At 35.4% G+C, this 20,098-nt stretch overlaps 1 long non-coding RNA gene across 1 annotated transcript in view; it reads left to right on the top strand.

Moving 5' to 3' along the window:
- Positions 1–8,048: 8,048 nt before the first annotated feature.
- LOC115610838 overlaps positions 8,049–20,098 on the top strand; it is a 28,891-nt gene continuing 16,841 nt past the window's right edge. Inside the window, exons 1-4 of the long non-coding RNA XR_003992356.1 lie at positions 8,049–8,347; positions 14,259–14,370; positions 15,142–15,197; positions 19,655–19,786. This is a non-coding gene — a long non-coding RNA (uncharacterized LOC115610838). The remainder of the gene's footprint in view (positions 8,348–14,258; positions 14,371–15,141; positions 15,198–19,654; positions 19,787–20,098) is intronic.

Here is a 20,098-nt window from a genome sequence, read left to right as displayed (position 1 = left end):
AGCATGTTTCAACTTTTGTATAAAATTTTGTTGTTAATTGTTTATATGCTACAGCATATGTTATGGAAAGAACCATAATTTTCTAGAAAATCCATTTGGTGTTTAGAATACTGTCTGTAGGACTCCTGTACTTCTGCAAAACTTATTTACTTAATTCCTAACAAATCCAAGTACCTTTCATAAAGATATTGACCTTTCATATAAAAAATGCACACTAGAGAGCAAGGTGTATTTGTGTTATTAGTGTATAGTAAGCATGTAAATCTAAGACAAAATATAATTACTTCTAATTCAGTTGAAAAGAAAATTTCAAATATCACGTTAGAAGACAGGGCTTGGAGTGATACAGCTGCAAAATCTTCCTGTAAAATACTCTTGCTGTTTTAAATTTAGTTCCTTGAGACTCTAAATCTGTACTGCATTACCATCAGAGATGGTCAGATCTAGTATTTCCTTCTCATAAGAACACTCAGTGGGAAAAAAAAACCCTGTCCACTTACAGGTAGAAAATGAGTGACCTATTGCTACATTTTCACCTTTATGGGCTTTTATAACTATGGAGTAAGATACAGGTAGTTTCTTATACTACTTGGCAGTTATTGATAGTGGAATAAAAATGTGAATCCTTCTTGCGCTGCATATTTACTTCTTGAAAGGTGAAGGTGTTGCACATTAGAATAGGAACACTGATAAATGAGTTGCAGCACTTGTGTTTTAAGAAAGTAGGATGATCAACTTAGCGGTAAAGGTGCCTGAATCAGTGACTTTAATCATTGCAATCTGTGAGGCAAACAAGGAAATATCAGATGCTGCTGTTTATATTCTGCTTAGCTAAGCACGGCTTTTTCTCTTTTTCTTCTTTTTTTTTCTTTTTTTTTTCCCTTAATACTGCAAGAAATTGCATCATGCAATGCCATTAATCAGTTTATTAAAGTCCACAGTAAAAGCAGTTAGACATTTGGGCTTCCCACTATTTCACAACAGTGACCAGTAACAAGGCACTTGCTTTGAATTTCCAGAACAATTTCAATTCTGCATGCCCAATTTATACACATCTGTTCTTGTACCGCATTACCCTTGATATCAAATAACTTTTCTCTCATTTTGATACATTGCCTGTTCATATTTCTGCAGAGTGCAATCATATCAAACCTTGGACTTTTGATAGACTAAAAGCCTAGTTCTTCTCCCGTGGTATTTATCTCACTGTCAGATCTATAGCTCTTCTTTGTATCTGTAGCAGGAGTGATCAGAAGATGCACTGTGAAATTTGAAAGCCTCTTGAGACTTCTGTGATGGCAGAAATTCTTTTCTCTGTAGATGTAGAGAAACCCTTGTCTAGCTTCCTCAGGGAGATTTTCTCTTTGAATGTAGCGTGGGGCTGCTTTGGTTCTGAGCCACGCAGGCACACCAGCAGAGTCTAACAACACAGAAAATCTCATCCTCTCTTGTGTTACCTGTGGTGTAATAACAGTCAGGTTTGGATGCTCTTAATCTGGCTCAAATGCATAGTAAAAGGGTTTATCTTGAAAAAACACAGTGCTGAGTATTCTGACCTAAACCCCTGATGGTATGGGAGTGTCCTAAACCCTGCTGATTCCTGTGTACCTGAATTGCTGAGTTATAATCTGCAGGGGAATGAAAGTTTTAGTATGGAAGTAGAACAGAAGAAGTTGTGATTAATTTCCAAGTTAGTCATCCTTGTGCTGGGCATACTTCTTTTACAGTTACAGGACCTTTCAGCTGCCTAGATTCAGGTTATACTTTGGATGGTGCATTTGAGTGCTAATGTCGGTGAAAAATAAGGTCTTGGGTAGGCATGCCAAAGGATGCTGCCACTCAGAAATACTATTTAACAAATAAAAGCAGAACATACAGGGGAACAAAAGGGCGCCACATCAAAAAGTGCTATAGGGAAGAATGGTAGTAATCTCTAGAAGAATGTCTTTGAAATAATTTTCAACATCACATGAACAAAACAGAACAACCCACTTTATGTATATTATTCATATGCATATGCATATTCCACATATTATTCCACTCTCTGTAATGTGTATGTTACACTGATGAAGACTCTGTGGTGTCATCACTACAGTGAAAATTTTGTCACTGATTAGAATGAGATAAAAATTTTTTCAGTAGTCCAATCTGGACTCATTTACATCTACTGTGAGACAGCAAATGCTCTCATCCTTTCACTAATCTGTAACTCTCATCTGTGAGTGTGACTAACTTAATTGATATTCACATGCTTATCCATATATTCTGCAAGGTAGCATTCTGGACAAATTCAGTGAATACAACGCAGAACTGTTACCGCATGTATAGGAAAACACTTAAAGTATTAATAAAGAAATATGTCGGAATACCATTTCCCAAATTTAGCTTACTAAAGAGTAGCAGATATCATATAGAAATTTTTCTAAATTAAACCCTTTAAAATGTATAAGTTTAAAAATTAACATATAATAATGAATTTAAAATACAATAACCTTTACAAAATGCGTTTTTTGGTGGGTTTTTTTGTAAAGTAATAGGGAAAAAGTGAGAAAACACTTCTCTAATCCCATATGAAGTCTGGGAGATTGCTTCACTAAAAATAAAATGAAAAGAGGCCATTAGATGCCCTGTATTTGTGTTTTTAAAATTCAAACATTATACTATTTCATTAAGGAAAAAAAACCAACGTTAAAACCACTTTACCAAACATTTAGAAATACAGCATGAAATAAAGTCAAAGCTGTACCTGCTCCAATGATAATGTAAGAAAGACTGTGTTTGTATGCCAACAATGCTGCACAGGAAGGTTCTTTCACTTTAGTTACTTTCAAATAGAATTTATAAAAAGCCAAGTTTCTTTCAGCCATTCTTTTCTTATTTTTCAAAAAATCAAAGGCTTCATTCCATAAAATGTTGCATGATACATAAACATCTCACAAACTGTTGGTATTTCCTCCCGCCTTTAATTGTAATTCAGGAATAATAAGGTCTAATTGGGGTACATGATGACCACAATGCAGTATATAGGATCTGATACATGTTTGCATGCCAAAGTCCACTTGACTGTGCTATGCTTTGCAGGCAGGCTTAGAACTTTCAAATTATCCAAAGGAAATCTTGCTGGTATATATTTTGAAGTGACTGAAGAAAAATAAGAATAGTTTTGCAAAATATTGGAAAATTTGGTGCTTTTAGACTTATTTTAAGTCTTTTTTTAATAGCAAAAGCAATTTGGATATATGTAAGTAAAATACATAAATTTAAAAAAAAAAATTAACCTGTTGAGGAAAACCAGTTACATTGATGAAGAATGAATGTTTTAATGACAGACAAAATAAAATGCTATAATGGAGATATGAAGAAATGCTCTAATGTACTAGCAAATGAAAAATTAAGACTTAAAATTTACGTTTCATTAAAATGAATCAGAGTATAAAAGCACGCAATTTTGAAGAGTACAAAAATAGTGTTTTCAACAGTCTGGTTAGCCTTGTTTATCACAGGCATGTGTAATACCAGCAAATGACTGTGGAATTCGTGACTCTCTATTCTCCTATTCTTCATATTTATTGGCATATAACTTTAGGAAGTGAGGCCATAAATGTTTCCTTTACCTACTAAAAGACATTTCTTTGTTTTTCATTCAATAGCTATACTGCCATTAAAACAGTGAGATGCCTAATATATACAATGTATAGATGAGCATGTGCAATAAAGCATGCACCATGAATTATAATTTAGGTAATCATGCAACAAGTTGCTTTTTAGGATGAAGTTTGCATCAAAGTAAAGCTAAGGTAAAGATAGAGTTTATCATGTGTGGTTGACCTCAAATGTAAAGAAAAAAATCATACCTGAAAGTGAAGAATAAAATCACATAAAAATTGTTGCATAATAAAAAAATTAAACATGTCACATAAACAACAACATTCAGCTTATCTGGATATTTAAGCAGTAGGACTACTGAAAGATACCATTGTTGCCATTCATCTATTACTGTAAAAATATGTTATGTCGATCTTATTTTCTAGATAATTTAAACTCCTCTGTCTTGAGGCAAGCGGTCTGTCTAGTTCAGTATTTTCATTCTGACTTTGGGAAGTATACTGGTAACTGTATCTATAGCTGTGGAAAAATAACAACAACAACAACAACAAAAACCTCAACACAAAACCAAAATGTTAAAAAAGAAAAAATATTAATTTACCACCATTCATTTGACTTTTTTTCCTGTCCACTTACTATAAGAAATGGAGATCAGAAACTCCCAAGCATTTCCAGACTATCAGTGCGTATATTTTTATTGTCATGGGTATACATGATGAGAAAGAGTAACCTTTTTCAATCACCTTTTATAGTAAAACTATTCCAAAATTTTTTGGCATTTTTCCGTCTCTTTATCATTTGTCTGAATCTTTCTCTGAGATTTGAACTCTCTTTTCTGAAGCTCTGCCACTTCTTTAACACTTCTTTTGAAACACAGTGATCAGTGCTGCACATAATATTTTGGAGGTGATGGTGTTTTAGATGGATATATGGTCATTTCTTGACTGTAATGGCACATTGAGCAATCAATGTGTTTTATTCCCTCCTTTCTCTTTCTTCATTTTCAGCTAGTTTAGAAGGCACAGTGTAACTTGCTCCAGAACCAGTATATGAGTAACAAACAGAAATTGAAAGGAGGTATGATCATTCTTTTTTATTTTCTTGCTCACTGTTGCAGTCAATTACTGCTGTCTTAACAGTTTCTGACCCAGCTAGAAAGAATATCCTCTACTTTGATAAGCGATTTGGTTTGGGGAGAAGTGCTGGGGTGATGGCTGGAGTAAGGGCTTGAGCCACTTCCCTTTGAAAGAGTGGAGTTACACTAGGGGTTGGCAAGGACAGATGCCATATAAAGCCTATTGAAAAACACCTTAGTTTTCTGTAGCTGGTTGGTGTGGCAGCCTCGAATTCTCTGCCCCATATTAAACCTATGACCAGATTTAGCGAAAAGAAGGAATTTCCCCTTATGCCAGACCATTTTACTATGTAGTGTTTTACATGATCTTGTTTCAGGGATCCTCTGGGTATTTTCACCAAGAAGTTCCATCCTGTTGCAGAATCTCAAGACATAGGTAGTATCTTTAGCCACTGCAGGCTTCCTCCTCTGGCATGTTTTCATTTTGAAGGCTTTTGATCTTTTATATTAAAGTCCCTATTCTGTGATCAGATGCTGAGGCATGCTTCGTGCATTGAGGGGTGTTTCACAACTTGACACAGAAGAATTCTGTATCTGTGTATCAGATGTATATCTGACTGTATTCCATGTCTGAATCTGATTAACTTGCTGGAAATGACCTTAAAAGACCATTGCTTTGCAGCCTGAGTTCCTAAGCGTGTGTGGAAGTTGAAGGGGGAAAAGTGAAAGAGAAGGAGAGAAAATATAATGAAGGAGAAGAATCAGAGCAAATGCGAGCATAACTGCATCCTTAAGATTGGGTGTTTGCTGTATTGGAGGGTGTGGCCTTAGCCACGAGTGTTGTCTCCAAAGGCTGTGCTGTATTTTACTTCAAATAGTCAGAATATGGCCTGAAATTTATGCCTTTCTGTAGCCCATGTTCTAGGCTTCAGAATATCTTTTTCACTGCCTTGTCCACTTTAGAAACATTATTTGGGGCTGACTCCCAGCTGTACTCTGTGATCTTTGTGGTTTTGAGACTCCTGTTTGTCCCCAACTTCTTAAATTGAATTTGGGAAACAAAGTCAGAGGTACAGATTTCTTTAAAGTGAGCAAGCAAGAAAAAAAAATGATGTTTCAGTGCTGTGGAATTTAAATCCTTCTTAGATATGGAGCTAAGATTTATTTCAAATATAAAGGCTTTCCTTAATAATGAATTCTTAATAAATATTCATATTTATATGAATATATATTCATATATATATTTATTCATAACTGGGGGAAAAAGAAAAGACATGGAAAAAATGCACACACAGAGGCCAGATTTCTCTACTTCATTAAACAACAGAAATTACAGAAATATTTAGTTCAAACTGATCCTATATATTTGGAGATTATCTAAAAATGAAGTTTAAAACTTGGGCTGCTACACAGGTTCTTTGAAGTTATTTCTTCACTCTTTTTTAATGTTTTATAACATAGGTGACTTTGGGAAATATGTCTTTTTTGAATATGACAATAGTATTTCAAAGATGCTTTAAGAATTTTATTTGCCATCTATTTATTTCTGTACTTTTGGACTGAGAAGCCAAGATGCTGAGCATGTAGCACACACACACACAAACCAGGTAATAAAACTAGCTTTATTTTTTTTTTCATTACTATTTTAGCTTCGTTTCTTTCTGAAGTACTAAGTGGGTCATGAATTCTAAAATCTAATCTTCTGTAAGAGTTAGTAATGAGACACTGCAGCAGAGAGGCATGGCCTCTTGGCATAGAAGTTAAATTCACTTTGTTTATGAATTAAGTAGTATGAAGTGTGGAATCTGAATTAAGGTATGAAATTTTTAGGTCGTGCCAGCTGGCATAGCTCCATGAAAATCAATAGAAAGACACTAGTTTTCACCAGCATCTTGTGACTCACTCCCAGGGGAAATAAAATGGTTGATATGGATGTTTTAGTCATGAGTCTTTTAGATTGAACTATTGACATGGCAAGGACAGATGCTGGTATTCAAAATCTGAGGCAATTTGAGATCTTATATTTTGAGTTTGAGAGAATCCAGAGGATGATAGATCTCTATCACCCAGTATTGCTTGGACCTCGACTCACATTTGAGTTTAGTAGAAAGTATCTGAATAATGTGAAGTTTCTTGTGGCTGTGGAGTAAACTGTGGGCTGCTGCACAGCATTAGGATGACATCTTGCTTTTCTTAAAGACTCAGTCGGAGAAGGGGAAAATAAAATCTTTTTCCCTTCATTCCTCATGAGACATGTATTGAATTATACTACCCAGTCCTTGTCAACAGTATGACCATTGATGGATGTTGTAACTACTAAGTTCGGTAAAACCATTTAAGCTTATAATATGCATGACACTTTCTGTCATTTTTCTCTAAGGTAGGCATGGGATGACATTTTCTAAATGCAATGTGGCAATAGCAACAGTCAAATCCATGTGTGAGAATACCTTACTGGACTTAGAGAGAACAGAAAGCAGCTTTGTATTTTTCTAAAACCTCTTTCAGATTTTACAAATTCCTACTACAAGTTCAGGATGCCTCCAAGCAAACAAAATGTAGAATAAGAAGCAGAAACACTGTTGGTTTATCTGTCTTAACTTTCTTTAACATCAAGATGAGCAGAGAGAAAAAAAGCAAGCATGATGCAAAGCAGAATTATCTTATCCCTTCAGTGGAAAACAAGAGTGATAGACTCTATGAATCCTGCTTTAACAAGATGAAAAGAGAGTTTTATTATATGGACAGCCTGGGTTCTCCATTTACATTACCCTTGGACCAGTGCACAAACAAGTTTCTCACTTTGGACCTTTATTAATGAAGCTATTTTTAAGCAAGCAAGCTCTACTCTTTTCCTTCCAGATGACAAAAGGAACAATTTTGTGGGCTAAAATTTGCCCTCCAGGGAGGCACCTGAAATTTCACCAAGTTATGACTGATTTTTACTATAACAGTGGGAAAGAATGGACTTGGAAGTTGTTTCAAAATATGCCCTATTAACTTTAATATGTGCTAAACACTGTAGCAGAATTTTAATTTTCTTCTTTTCAATATAACTACACTTTTTCCTGTGTTGAGGCCTTTCTGTTGAAGAGATTACTGCCACTAAAAGGCTATAAATTTTATTTTTCTTGAATTCTTAAACTTATTGCAATCATAAATTCATAGCAATGATTTTATTGACAACTGTTCTACAAGGTTTTATTTTTAACTACCTACTCAGTCATTGCTAGGCCATTCATTGGAAAATGTGGCTGTAAAATTGTTGTGATAACTCACACTTATTTTTGCTCAATGGTGGAAATAATGAATTATTTTCATGAAAGACTCATGTTAGAATATGTATTCTGTGTGGAAACAGACAGGTTTCTGATTCAGTTCTGTCTGTATTCCTCTCCCCAGAAAACATCCAACTTTGGAAACTTTCCAGTCAGAAACTTTCAAAGTTGATACAAACCTGACAAACATGTTGCTATGATAAAAAGAAGTATGTTAGTAACCATAAGAACAGTATGAGAAGAACTGGTATCAACAAATCTGCAGTCGCAGGCAAAAAAAGATCATTCTGAGCAAACTCATCACTACATGTAGGTCTTCTAGACGGACACTGGAAATTAAGGAGCTGAGTCATCCTCTCAAATTCTGCGACTATTTTCTTCAAATTAAGTAAGACATGATTCATTATTCATTAGTGCCAATTTAACAAATGTTTAGTTATGCTATTTACATATGAATGTTCCTGTTTAGGGAAGCCTTTAGAGATGCAGTATCTCACTTTCATTTCAGTCCCACGGGATAGGAAGCAACTCAGGCATAATATCTACCAGTTTCACAAAGCTAATGAATTCACACTGCTTGTAAATAATAATTGTGTATCAAATGTGAAAATATGCAGTAGGAGACTAACAATTTGTAAAAACACTGACAAGATAACTGAAAACCAAACATAACTCTTTTTTAAGCAACATTTTCAAGTGACTCTTTACTTCTACTCCTTTTAGGAAATAGTAAACTTCCCTGAGATAGAAGGGTGTTACGACACATTAGTACATTACAAAAATATAATGAGGAAACAACCCATTAATCCTTTAGATTAATGTGTGTTGGTTAACTTCTTCTGTGTTCCTGCATTTAGATTATGTGTTCATTGCTATCCTAATTCTTTCTTACATTCACTGGATACTTTTAACTTGCTGTTTGAAGCAAAAAGTTTTAGTAATGCTATTTTGGTAGAAGTTCTGAGAAGTGCTTAGGATTTTAACTCAGTTTTACTATGTTTGTCATAAAAAATCTTAAAATAAATTCAGAAACAGCTTCAACACATTTTGACTTCATGCAACTGGGGGCAAAAGTTTGGTTCCAAGCTTCTGTTAGCCTCATTTTGGCACCATTGTGTTAAATTGTGTCGGTCTCTAAGTGTATCCAAAGTGTCATCATGTAGGCTAGAAGTCAGCTAGAGGGAAGTGGCACTCTGGCATGCCTCTGCCATCAAGTCTTCACTTATGTTTTATTGTCATAAAAAGCGGATGTTGTCATAACATCAGTACCATCAATACATCCTTAAGAGATCCTCTTAGCTGCTAATCTAGGGAACTTTTAAAACTCCTTTGCATATTCGTACTGTGCAGCATATCCGGGTAAAGATCATAACGTCTTTCCAAAATAGTGTTTAAGCACTTTAAAATGGGCAATAGATATATTTTCTCTTGTCATTATTTTCTCTTCTGTCAAACAACAGTATAGTTCCACTACTATTTTGTAATAAGTATAATACCCACAACATTCTACCAATAAATATTTTATGAGAAAAGCTCATATATGTAGCTCTTTTGACACACAGAAGCAGAAAAAAGCGTCTCTAGATCAATGTCTTTAACCTGGCTCCTAATCAATAAATAAATTGTCTTGTGCTCAGCAATCCCAGCAAAGGTAATTGTGCTCTGTAACCTCCTTGCAGCAGAAAAAACTTCCTTACTTGGAAATACATTCCAATCTTATAAAGGGAAGGAAATCTTTAACAGGAAATATAAATGCAATTATAAAAATATGAAAAACATGAGAATGATATGTAACATGCATACATAGATAGAAATTTCCCCTTATCCAAAAGGCTGGCAGTAGTTTATGGAACATCTCTGCCCTGAATTGATGGGAAGCTTTCTCCAGCAACAGTTCTTTGATTACATCAAATCTTACCCAATCCTTCCTCATACTCTCAACAAGTAACTAGCCATACTATATATGTCTTCTTTGCAGGCTTTTATTAGTACCCAAAGTACCCTTTGTCTTCTTTAAACTCACCAACAAAATTTGTTAAACCAGTGATTAAACAAGTTACTGACTAGCAGTGCATTCATGCTGTGGTTCACTTCCTTTATTCACAGTAAATTTATTAGCCTGCAGTAGCACCTCATCAAACGCATTGTAGAATGCAAAGTAAGAATACCTTTGGTCAGATTCAAAGACATATTGACACCTAACCAATCTTTGATCTAACTGCATTGCTCAAAGTAAAAGTTAAAACCAAGGACGTTCACAGAGACATTTCAATTAAAAAAAGAAAAGGTTTTTTAAATTTAGTGTGCTTCTAGGATTGCTGGAATTAAAAATTGGGAATAAAATGGCTAGTAATTCCTTTATGTACATTATTGCTGCCAACGCACTTGAATAGATTTCTTTTGACAATGTCCTTTGTTCAACTGATTTCCCTTGTTGCTTTTAGTGATAGTTAGAGTGGAGAGGATGAGAAGGAAACAAAGAAAAATGGAAATCAGGAAAATGAAGACAAGGAAGACTCACATATAATGCTTGATATTGTTTTCAGCCATAGCTTTGGACGTGGCTAAACTTCAAAGCAACAATTTCTCTGTAGAAATAAATATTTAAAGTCACATTCTTGCCCACACTAAGTTCATAATTATGGTTAAAATAAATTTAGTTTATCTGACTGAATTGGGCACTGGCCCTGAGTCATTTCACTGGCGAAGGAGACAAAATAGGCTTATTTGTGGCTAGTTGTATGTTCATTAATGCTACTGGCAATTCAGTGTAGGATGAAGCAATCCTGAAACTCTTCTATGTAATTCTCAAAAATATTGACTAACTTTATGATTAGGGACCCGAACAACTGCTACAGAGCAACTGTTCTCTCCATTGTGGGTGCATGAGCCAAACTATAAATGAAAACTTGGACTATGAAATTGCATTTTTCTCCCAAAGTAGCCAGAAATGTTAAATGTTCAGATTCATATAATCATTATATGCAATTTTAAATACAATAAAGCAGATGGTTCAGAACAGAACCAGCTTCTTTTTGGTTGTTAAGTTGCTAAAAGAAAAATGTCTATTGATACTAGTGCAGGAAAATTTTAGCTGTGAAACTTCGTTGCTTTGTTTCTTTATTTCTCTCTGCAATTAGGAAAATGTTTCAAAAATTAATCAGTTGTTTCAAAAGCTTTCTTGTATCCCAGCCAGCTGATGTGTACTTCAAGTCTATAATTAACAAGTTCCTGTTTTTCTAGAGTCCAAATAACATTATTTTTTTAGAGAAGTAACTGCCATTTATAAATGATCCAGAAATAATGATTATAATTTTAGCATTTCTAAAGAATGGATGCAGTTTGTCCATAGGTAAAACTACCTTTGCCCTTTAAACTTGATAAGAAGATTAAGACAAAATTGTTTCTCTTGTATTTCATTCTGAAATCTGATTGTTCAGTGTAAGTGTTAATATGAAAATTTAGCATCAGCTTCCATTTTGATTTTCCTTTTTTCTATTTTCCAGTGACATATCCACTGTACATGTTTATAGAAAGACCCCGACTCAGGTGTCTTGTGCTCTTAGAAAGCACATAACCTTGAAGTTGTAGTTGAGCAGTTTCCCATAGAAGAAAAGCAATTTTAATCACCAAGAACAAGAGATGCAGTTGAAGACCTAGTATTCTTGCTCTGTAATCTAATGGAAACTATTTCTTGTGTCCTATTAAGTAGTTAAATAACAGTACATGACCTTATTCAAGGACTTCTGAAACCACTAACTTTCTTCAGTTTCCTTCCCTGACATTTGATGATGACTTGTAAATCTAGAATCCGTGTTCCACATGATACAGACCAGTTAATTGGCGCCTTTCACTTGCTAGGAAAAGGCCTTGAAGAAGGTCATAATTATTGCAGATTGGTTGTTTTTGGGGGGGTTTTTGGCTTTAGTATGTATATATTTCTGGGAGGGAAATGACAAAATTTGAAGTTAATTTGGTAATAATGATGACACTTTGGACTTAAAGTGCTTTTTGGTTTACAGAATACTACTATCACCATTTCATAAATAAGGAAAAATGGAATGGATTGGTTTACTGAAAGTTAGTCCGAAAGATAGTGATACTCTTACAAAAAGAATCCAAGCTGTGCAGCCTCTGTAGATCATACTAAAAGAAGAACAATGAGAGCCTAGAGTACCTTGTTATTTCTGTTTTTCACTAAGCCATATGTGTGCTATTAGAAATATGATATACAAATCTGATACACTTCCCAGTGGAGCTTAAACCCTTCAGTAGACTACATGAAGAGAAGAGGGTAAAGAAACTAAAAGCAATCACTCTATTTGATTTTATGTCAGTTCCTCAGATAGTTATTTAGGAAGATTGGGACATATATAGACATATGAATCTCTCTTTCCTAAGAGGACTTAATCTAGGAGAGTGCTGATATATCATAACTGACTAAGTAGACAGTTGAATTTTACTTGCTATCAGTTAGCACTTTCTAGAGAAAAGAACTAGGTACAATAGGCCAGCTGAAAACATCATGTCTCAGGGCAGAAATTTGAGGCAACATGAAGAAAAAAGAAATGGATGAAAGCAAGTAAATTGATAAATAAATAAGAAAGTTTCACAGTGTGGAAGTGCCATGCGTTTTTCCTTCTCTTCAGACAGAAAGGGAGACAAGAGAACTCTGCCTCAATTCTGAGAATGTCAGTGAGTTCATCTTTCTTTGTGTTTGACAGCCAAATCAATACAATCCTTTTTATTACATTACATCAACATACTTCTTGAGAAAGGACTAGTGCTCTGTTAGATTACTCAGGAATGCAGAAGTGGAAATGAACATGTAGTAATGCTCAGCCATGTCCTCCTTCAGACCTACTGGGTCTCTCTGCAGATGGCACCCAGCGGCACACATGAAAAAGCTTTGATTCATTTAAACCTGTACATTGCCCCTTTGGTCAGTTTCCATATGCATCCCCTGTTGCTGCTGGTCAAAAGGACCTTTACCAGTGTTTGGCTATTATTCATCAGTGCCATCACAGGGTGACAGGGATAAAGTCAGACCAGGAACTTTCCTACTGCTTCTCAAAGACCATTTGTACCAATGTACCAGATCTGTCAAAGGAGGGTAGGTGTTTAATAGCTTGCACGAAACAGGAAAGTTGCTACTCTGGATGCCAGTGCTGAACACACAGTGAAGAGTTAATTTAGTTATTCCAAAGGTTTTTTTGAACAAACTAACACCAGCAGGAAGAAAGCCATGGATTCTCCTGAAGGCCAACATCTCTTAAGAGTTTTTGTCTCCTCCATTCCTTCAGATGTCCATCTGGACTGCTAAGGCGAGGAAAGACAGGAGCCTGTCTTTCCAGCAGGATGAGATGATGAATCTAAGAGATCCTCAGACAGAGGACTTCATGCCTAGAATAAATCAGGGAGAAGCATCTAATGTGAGAATAGGAAGGGGAATAAAATATATTCTAGTGTAAAGGGTGAGTTGCTTACTTTCACACCCGATAGACATTTATTCTCTCCTCTGTTTGTAGCTCCTGAAACCACTGAACATCTACCTGGATGTGCTAATTCTTAGAGTAACTAAAAGGAGGTGGACAACGATTACCACATGAGCAGCTGTCTTTGATGAGACCTATTTATAATAGAATATTTTTCACCTTCCACCCTTCCCCCTCCTTCTCTAACTCCAGCTCAGGCATCTTTTCATGTATTTCAAGGCTATTCACTTTTTTAACTCCTTCAGAAGATCAGAATGGACTACTGCTGACAAGTGAATCCTTTGCACATCTGTGCAAAGACTGTGGTGACGCAGGCCAGGCAATAGTTTCACTACCACTAGTCTGTAGGGCTGCTACCAACCGAGCCAGCAGCAAAACAGGTCTGTCTCTGCCTTGCAGTCATGATTATGGTAGAGTAGCCAAAGAGAGTTGCTGTGAAGTTCTGGATAATGTTGAGTGCTTGGCAATAATGTGGGATCAAGACCCTACCTGTGCAGGAACATACATGTGGGAGATTACTGCAGCTGTGGCTGGCTGCCACCAATTCTGGTGGCTTGTAGCTTGCAACTGAGTTGAAATGCTAAGAAGTTCTGATACTGTATGAAACCTAATGAAATTTCTTCACAGTATAGAGAGGATTGCTCTTACCAGACATGCTGGTGCTACTATAACACCAAAGCCTGCTAAGAATATGTGAGGCTAGCGTTATGCCTGTGTCTGCCACACAGATACAAAGAGGCAAGGCAGGAAACAAGACGTGGGATTTCTGCAAATCTTTCATGAAAATGTGGTTCTGTTTCACAGCTTTCTACATGGTATCAGACTGATACAGAGTCAGGTGGGGGTGCTGCTGAGACCTGCGGCAACAGCAAAGAAAAACAACAGCTAAGGGACTTATTTCTCAATAATGAATGAGGTGAGCTAAAATAGAAGCTCAGGATTTGGAGATTAAATGTATTAGAATTACCGAGTTATTAATAACCTATGTCTTTGAAACCTGAGAGAACATCTTACATTTATATTAAAAGGTTTGTTACATTACAATTTAAAATGTCATGCTGTGTAATTGTGAAGGGAAAATAAATGGTAGAAAATAACTCATAAAAGAGTATTTATAAAAATTTATTTCTAGAATTATGTTTCTGTAACTTAAGTAAAGAAAAATATTCTGGATATTTAGTGAGGGGGAAAGGGCGGGGTGAAATGGACTCCTAAAATGAGAGTTAATAAGTGAAGTTATACAATGTACTGATTTTTACGGCTCAGTCATAAACCTTTGAAAGCAAGGGTTTATAGAGTAAGTGCTGACACTATCTTAAACTGTAAAATATTCTATAATGGTACCAGATTTCTGGAATTTCTTTATATATTTTTTTAATAGCTAAGCCTTTTGAAAAGAAATCTTACAGATTTAAGTAAGAACTACAGTTGAAGAAAGGTATTTTTTTGCTATAGTATAATAGCTGTCAGTACTAAAGATTATTGACTTTCTAGCAACATCCTGTAAGTAACCATCATAGAAGTCTTGATCTTCTTCAGTTCAGTTAAAACCTTCAAAGTGAATTTCATTTTTTTAAAAAATATTTTTTTTTTAAATAAAAGCTACCTACTCAGATACTTGAAATGATTCTGCTGACTATTGATTTTTTTTTCTCATTATGTTCACATTCTTCTCTTCACTCACAAGAAATGACTCCTTGGTTCTGAAATGAAATATCTCTGAAAGTGCCACATTTCCTAGAGGTGAGTTTGTGTGGTTTTAGTTAACCATAATAATTTCATCTATGCACCAAACCTGTTATATTACTTACAGTTGTAAATTCATAAATTTGAGTCAGACATTACATACACAGAAACACTAATTTATTGTCACAAAACTGATCTGTTTCTGCTTTGAAAAAAAATCTCCTTAGTAGGTAAGGATTTTTAGACATAAGATCATATATAACTATTGGTTTGGGTTTTTTGCTTTTTAATGTTGCACATTTTTATCTACTGCCAATCTATTATTAGTAAGTTGTTACTCTAAAAACCTCATGGTCTGCTATGGATAACACAGTCTTTGTCAAGTTTAAACTTGTCCTCATCCACAAAGCTGAACCTTTCTTAAGATTATCACTGGGAACTGTTGCAGGAATTCCAATCAGGTGAGTAAGTTCTGATTCATGACAGCCTTAAGCCGTTCTACAGGTAATGTGGGAAGCTGAGTAGGAATTAAGGAATCATTATCATCAGCCCTTCCCATCCTTCCACAGTAATGACTGACTATACCCAGCCTGGACAAGCATATAACACCACCTTTTGAAAAAGCAAGGTGTCTCCTTTTAAAGAAGGAACTAGAATCCAGTATGCACTGAAGTAGGTATACATTGAAACGCTGAGGGTAAAAGCACTGTATGTTCTTCAAAATGACATATTTCTATTTTTCTCCAAAACCTGAAGTCATAAGATGGTGGCGGAAAAGCATATTTTAGTCTGCTTGCCTCTGGCTGCTTTGGTAGTGTGATGACTAACTGAGTTTTAGGGAATTGGAATTTCTGCTCCAACTATTGAAGGCTGTGCTATTTCCAGGATTTGGTAGCATCAACTCCAGATTGTAAGTATTGTCAGCCTTCACAGATAAAGCTGTTAGAAGTCTGACGTTTTATGATTTCAGGGATGAAAATTTTTTGAGCCATATGTTCATGTGGTACAGAGTATAAAAGATGGAAAAAAGAACATTTAAGCAGTGTTGGTCAAAACAACAGTTTTAAAGTGCTGGAAAACAGGGTTTGCCAAGAGAACTTGCATTCTATCAACTCTTTCCGTGTTTAGACTAGCAATCTCTTTGGAACTGGCTTCTCTGGAGGTGCAGAAAAGAAAACCAGGGAGAAGGAGTGAATTCCTGAATGTGGTGTCAAAGGTTGAATAATACATTTTTAATGCCTTTAACTGTTTCTGAATGTCTGCTTGTGTAAGATGAGATGTTTGTATGCATCTGTATAGACATATGCTTTCCTACTCTGTCTGTGAACCCACTGTGAATGTTTATTCCTACAAGAATTTCCACATACATGAAAAATCTTACTTTATTTGTGTTGCTCTCTTGAAATTTGTTTTCCGACTGCTGCTTCCACAAATCTTATGAAAAGACATCTATCATAGTTACAAATACCCACTGGGTGGTTTCTTATTTTTCTGGGTTTGTTTTCATCAAAACCTTTTTGCATTCATTTCTTTTAATCTTTGCCCAGCTCTAAAGGTAAAAAAATTTAATCTTGGTGTTAAACATGTAGTCTAGATTCATCTTTCTATTTCCAAACTAGATACATGGACATGAGTTTCAGATTGAAATATTGTTGCGACATTCTGTCCTTGTTTAAGCCACATGATATTTTGGACTGATATGATTACTAAAGAGAAGCTCAGAAGATAATTTTGTGTTACCACTGAGCTCTATCTTTAGACAGAACTCTCCCATGAGTTCTTTATTTCTGTTGGAATTAAGCAAGCAGGAGCCAAGAGAAAGCTACCAGAAGCTTAAATCTGTAGGATGTCAAAATGAGAAACTAGATTAACCGTTGGATGTTGGATTAATTGTTGGATGCGGATATAAGGGAGAATAAAGTCACATGTTTTAAAAATTCAAGAATACCACATTCATTATGCAAAAATGTACATATAATTTGTTTTAGAACAGTAGCTGGCCATATCAAAGGATCTTTTCAAGTTAAACTCTTTTGAGGTGTTGTAAGTGGCTGGCATCCCTGAAGTCTGGTTTTGACAGAGTACAGGATTTGAGGACTGCTTTTCTTTGGGATTTTTATGAGGATAAGACCTACATTGTTCTTAGAAATAGGTTTTCTGGTCAGTATTCTTTCTTCTTTTATTCTATTGGACAAATGTTTTCCCTCTTCATGGAAGCTGTAATTTGACCACATTAGTGCTCTACTGTTCTTTCACAATAAATGGATTTACTGGCTGGTTTACAGTTTGGTGTAATTGAAACAATTATTTACTGTAACCTGTGGGTGTTAGTAGAAAGCCAAGTGTAAAGAAGTGGCTCAGATTGGGCAATGAAAAGCATAACAAACTGGGAATTTTATACCACTTTTAGCTAACAAAGCAAGATTTGCTCTCAAGATTATTATACAGAAAAAAAACCAAAACCACATTTAACTTATGATTAAATGATTTTAGAAAGATGAAGACCCTTCACTTAGCTTTTTACCGAAAATAGGCAGACCTGCTATTTTGAAACATATCTTTTGGATCATCATAGTGAAACCATGCTACCAATATTAGCCAGTTGTTGTCATATTGAAAGGTGCTCCTTGCCTCATTATTGTTTCTTCTTTTGTACTGTATTGATTGACTTTAAAGTGTTGGAAATGAACTAATGTTAAGGTCTAATTTCCATTTAGTGGTATAATGAAATAATAAATACAGTTTAATTCAGATTAAAATTTTTTTCCCCTCCTAACTAAAAGCTTTTTAATATCTTTATGTAGCTTCAATGTTTATACAGAAACAGCTATTAGCTGCATGATCACATTGAAAAAAAAAAAGAAGAAAAAAGGCCAAATTCAGCCCTTGCTAATCCCAGAAGCAGCTTATCCTCAGTGCTCAGAATTTTTATGGTATCTGGCTAAGCAAAGCACTATCATTTATTCAACTCGGCCATGAACATTAGCCTGGATTTGTCCTGTGAACCAATCTTAAACAAACATAAATGAGGGCATTTCCTGCTCTCTCTGCAGCCAGCTTGATTGTTCCCCTTAACCACATAGATCTTGAGGTATTTGCCTCGCAATAATGCTCAACACCAGGTTGTAGTACCTAGATGGAACCTATATTTAATAAAGAAAATGCTAAAGAGATATGAAGAGGTTTTTCTGCTTCAGTCTGAAAAGCACTGGACCAAATCCTGCTCCTGGCTGTGTTGTGTAAGCAGCACTCATAATGGAATGAATATTTGCCTATAGTAGTCTAATAATGTTTTTGAACAACACATGATGGGAAGAGAGAAATAGGTCTTGATAAGGCTGAAGATCAATTAATAATTCTTTCTGTAATACTTCTTCTGAGGTTATTTTAGGTTTAAGGTCTTTAAGTTTCAAACTTTTAAGAAAGGAAATCTTGAAAGCATTTAAAATCTTCATACATAAAATCATATAAACTTGGAGCTTTTAAATTGCAAATGTCTTGTTTTGTCTAGTTGTTTTCAACAGCAAATTCCAAAACAGTGATTAAACCTGTAGGCCAAATTTAGCCCTTAGCTGAATGCAGGCAGCACTTCCAAATTTAGGGCCAGTATAAGGGTCTTTTACTCTATTTCTTAGAGTTGTTCTATGTATGAATTCACATGCTATATCACAACAATATTCTGAGGACTGATATTTTTTAAAATATTTTATTTATTTAGTATTTATGTATAAGCACCATTCTCATTTCATTAGGCTCATAGCCGGTACAGATTTAGGGAGTTTGGTTGATTGTGAAGAGCATTGAACTTCTGCAAAAGCTGGTTCTGCCATACTTAAGCCTTCTCAGTCCACTGAAGATGTGGTATGCTGATTTATGTATGAGCCGTAAGCAACATTAAAGTGTAATTGTCTCTTCTGCTGCTGTTCCCCAGTGATAAATTTCAAAATACCTTGCCTTTGTCCATGAGAAGAATGGAAACTAACGCTAGAACTTTCAGAGAAGTTTCCTGGAACAGAAAATTTTTCATTCTTAATTCTAACTAAAAGACAGAGGGCTTGAGGGACCTCCAAACACCTTCGAAAATATGCTGGAGGTGACATACATAACAGGTTACTGCACAAAAAGCAGTTCAATGTGATCCAGAGTTGTGACTGTTGTTGTCAACCGCTATTTTAGAAAGGTGGAAGAAGCCAAAAGTAAGAACTGGCAATTGTCAGAAAAGGTAACTAAGAAGTTGTATTTACTGCATTAATGCTATCACCCAGAAGGCAGGACAGAAATCAAGCATGAGTGGTGGTCAGTACAAAGTACTGACCTGTGACGTGGAACAGGTTTGCTCCCATATTTGCTTGTGAACTGCACGTCAGAAACAGTGCAAAGAGATAAAGTATGCTTATTCAACAACATTTACCCTGCTCAAACTCATATTGACATTAATATGTTTTTTTTTATTGTTGGAGTTGTAGGAAATTTGCAACTAGTGTACTTAGGTTTTATATTATTTGTTATTACAGGCTGTATAACTCATATTTATATGGCCAGTTCAGTACCTTTCTGAACAAATCACTGCTGAGGAAAACAGGGATACGTGGAGCAGAGGAATCCCTGCTGTTGTCTGTGACTTCTGCAAATGGGAAGACAGGCGGGTATGTGTGCTGGATCAATCATGTTGATTTGTAGACAGAGACACATTTTGGCTACATATCACTTTCCTAAATATCAGTGTGTCATGCTCTTATTTTCTCTGTCATGTTTGATGAAATGTAAACAAACTGTACATTAGCTATCTGTGTACCTCCAGCTTAACAGTAGTATCAGTGCTTTGATTCCACCTTCTGCCAGAGATTGCCAAGCTGTTATTTTTATATATATATGTATATATATTTATATATATACACACACACGTGGAGAGAGAGGAAGAGCACATGCTTGTTACCAGGAATAGTTCTTTTAAGAAA

Source organism: Strigops habroptila, chromosome 7 (genome assembly GCF_004027225.2).
Source record: "Strigops habroptila isolate Jane chromosome 7, bStrHab1.2.pri, whole genome shotgun sequence".
Classification (NCBI taxonomy): Eukaryota; Metazoa; Chordata; class Aves; order Psittaciformes; family Psittacidae; genus Strigops; species Strigops habroptila.
The sequence above is the reverse complement of the archived record's forward strand: the minus strand, read 5'-3'. Positions and strand labels throughout refer to the sequence as shown.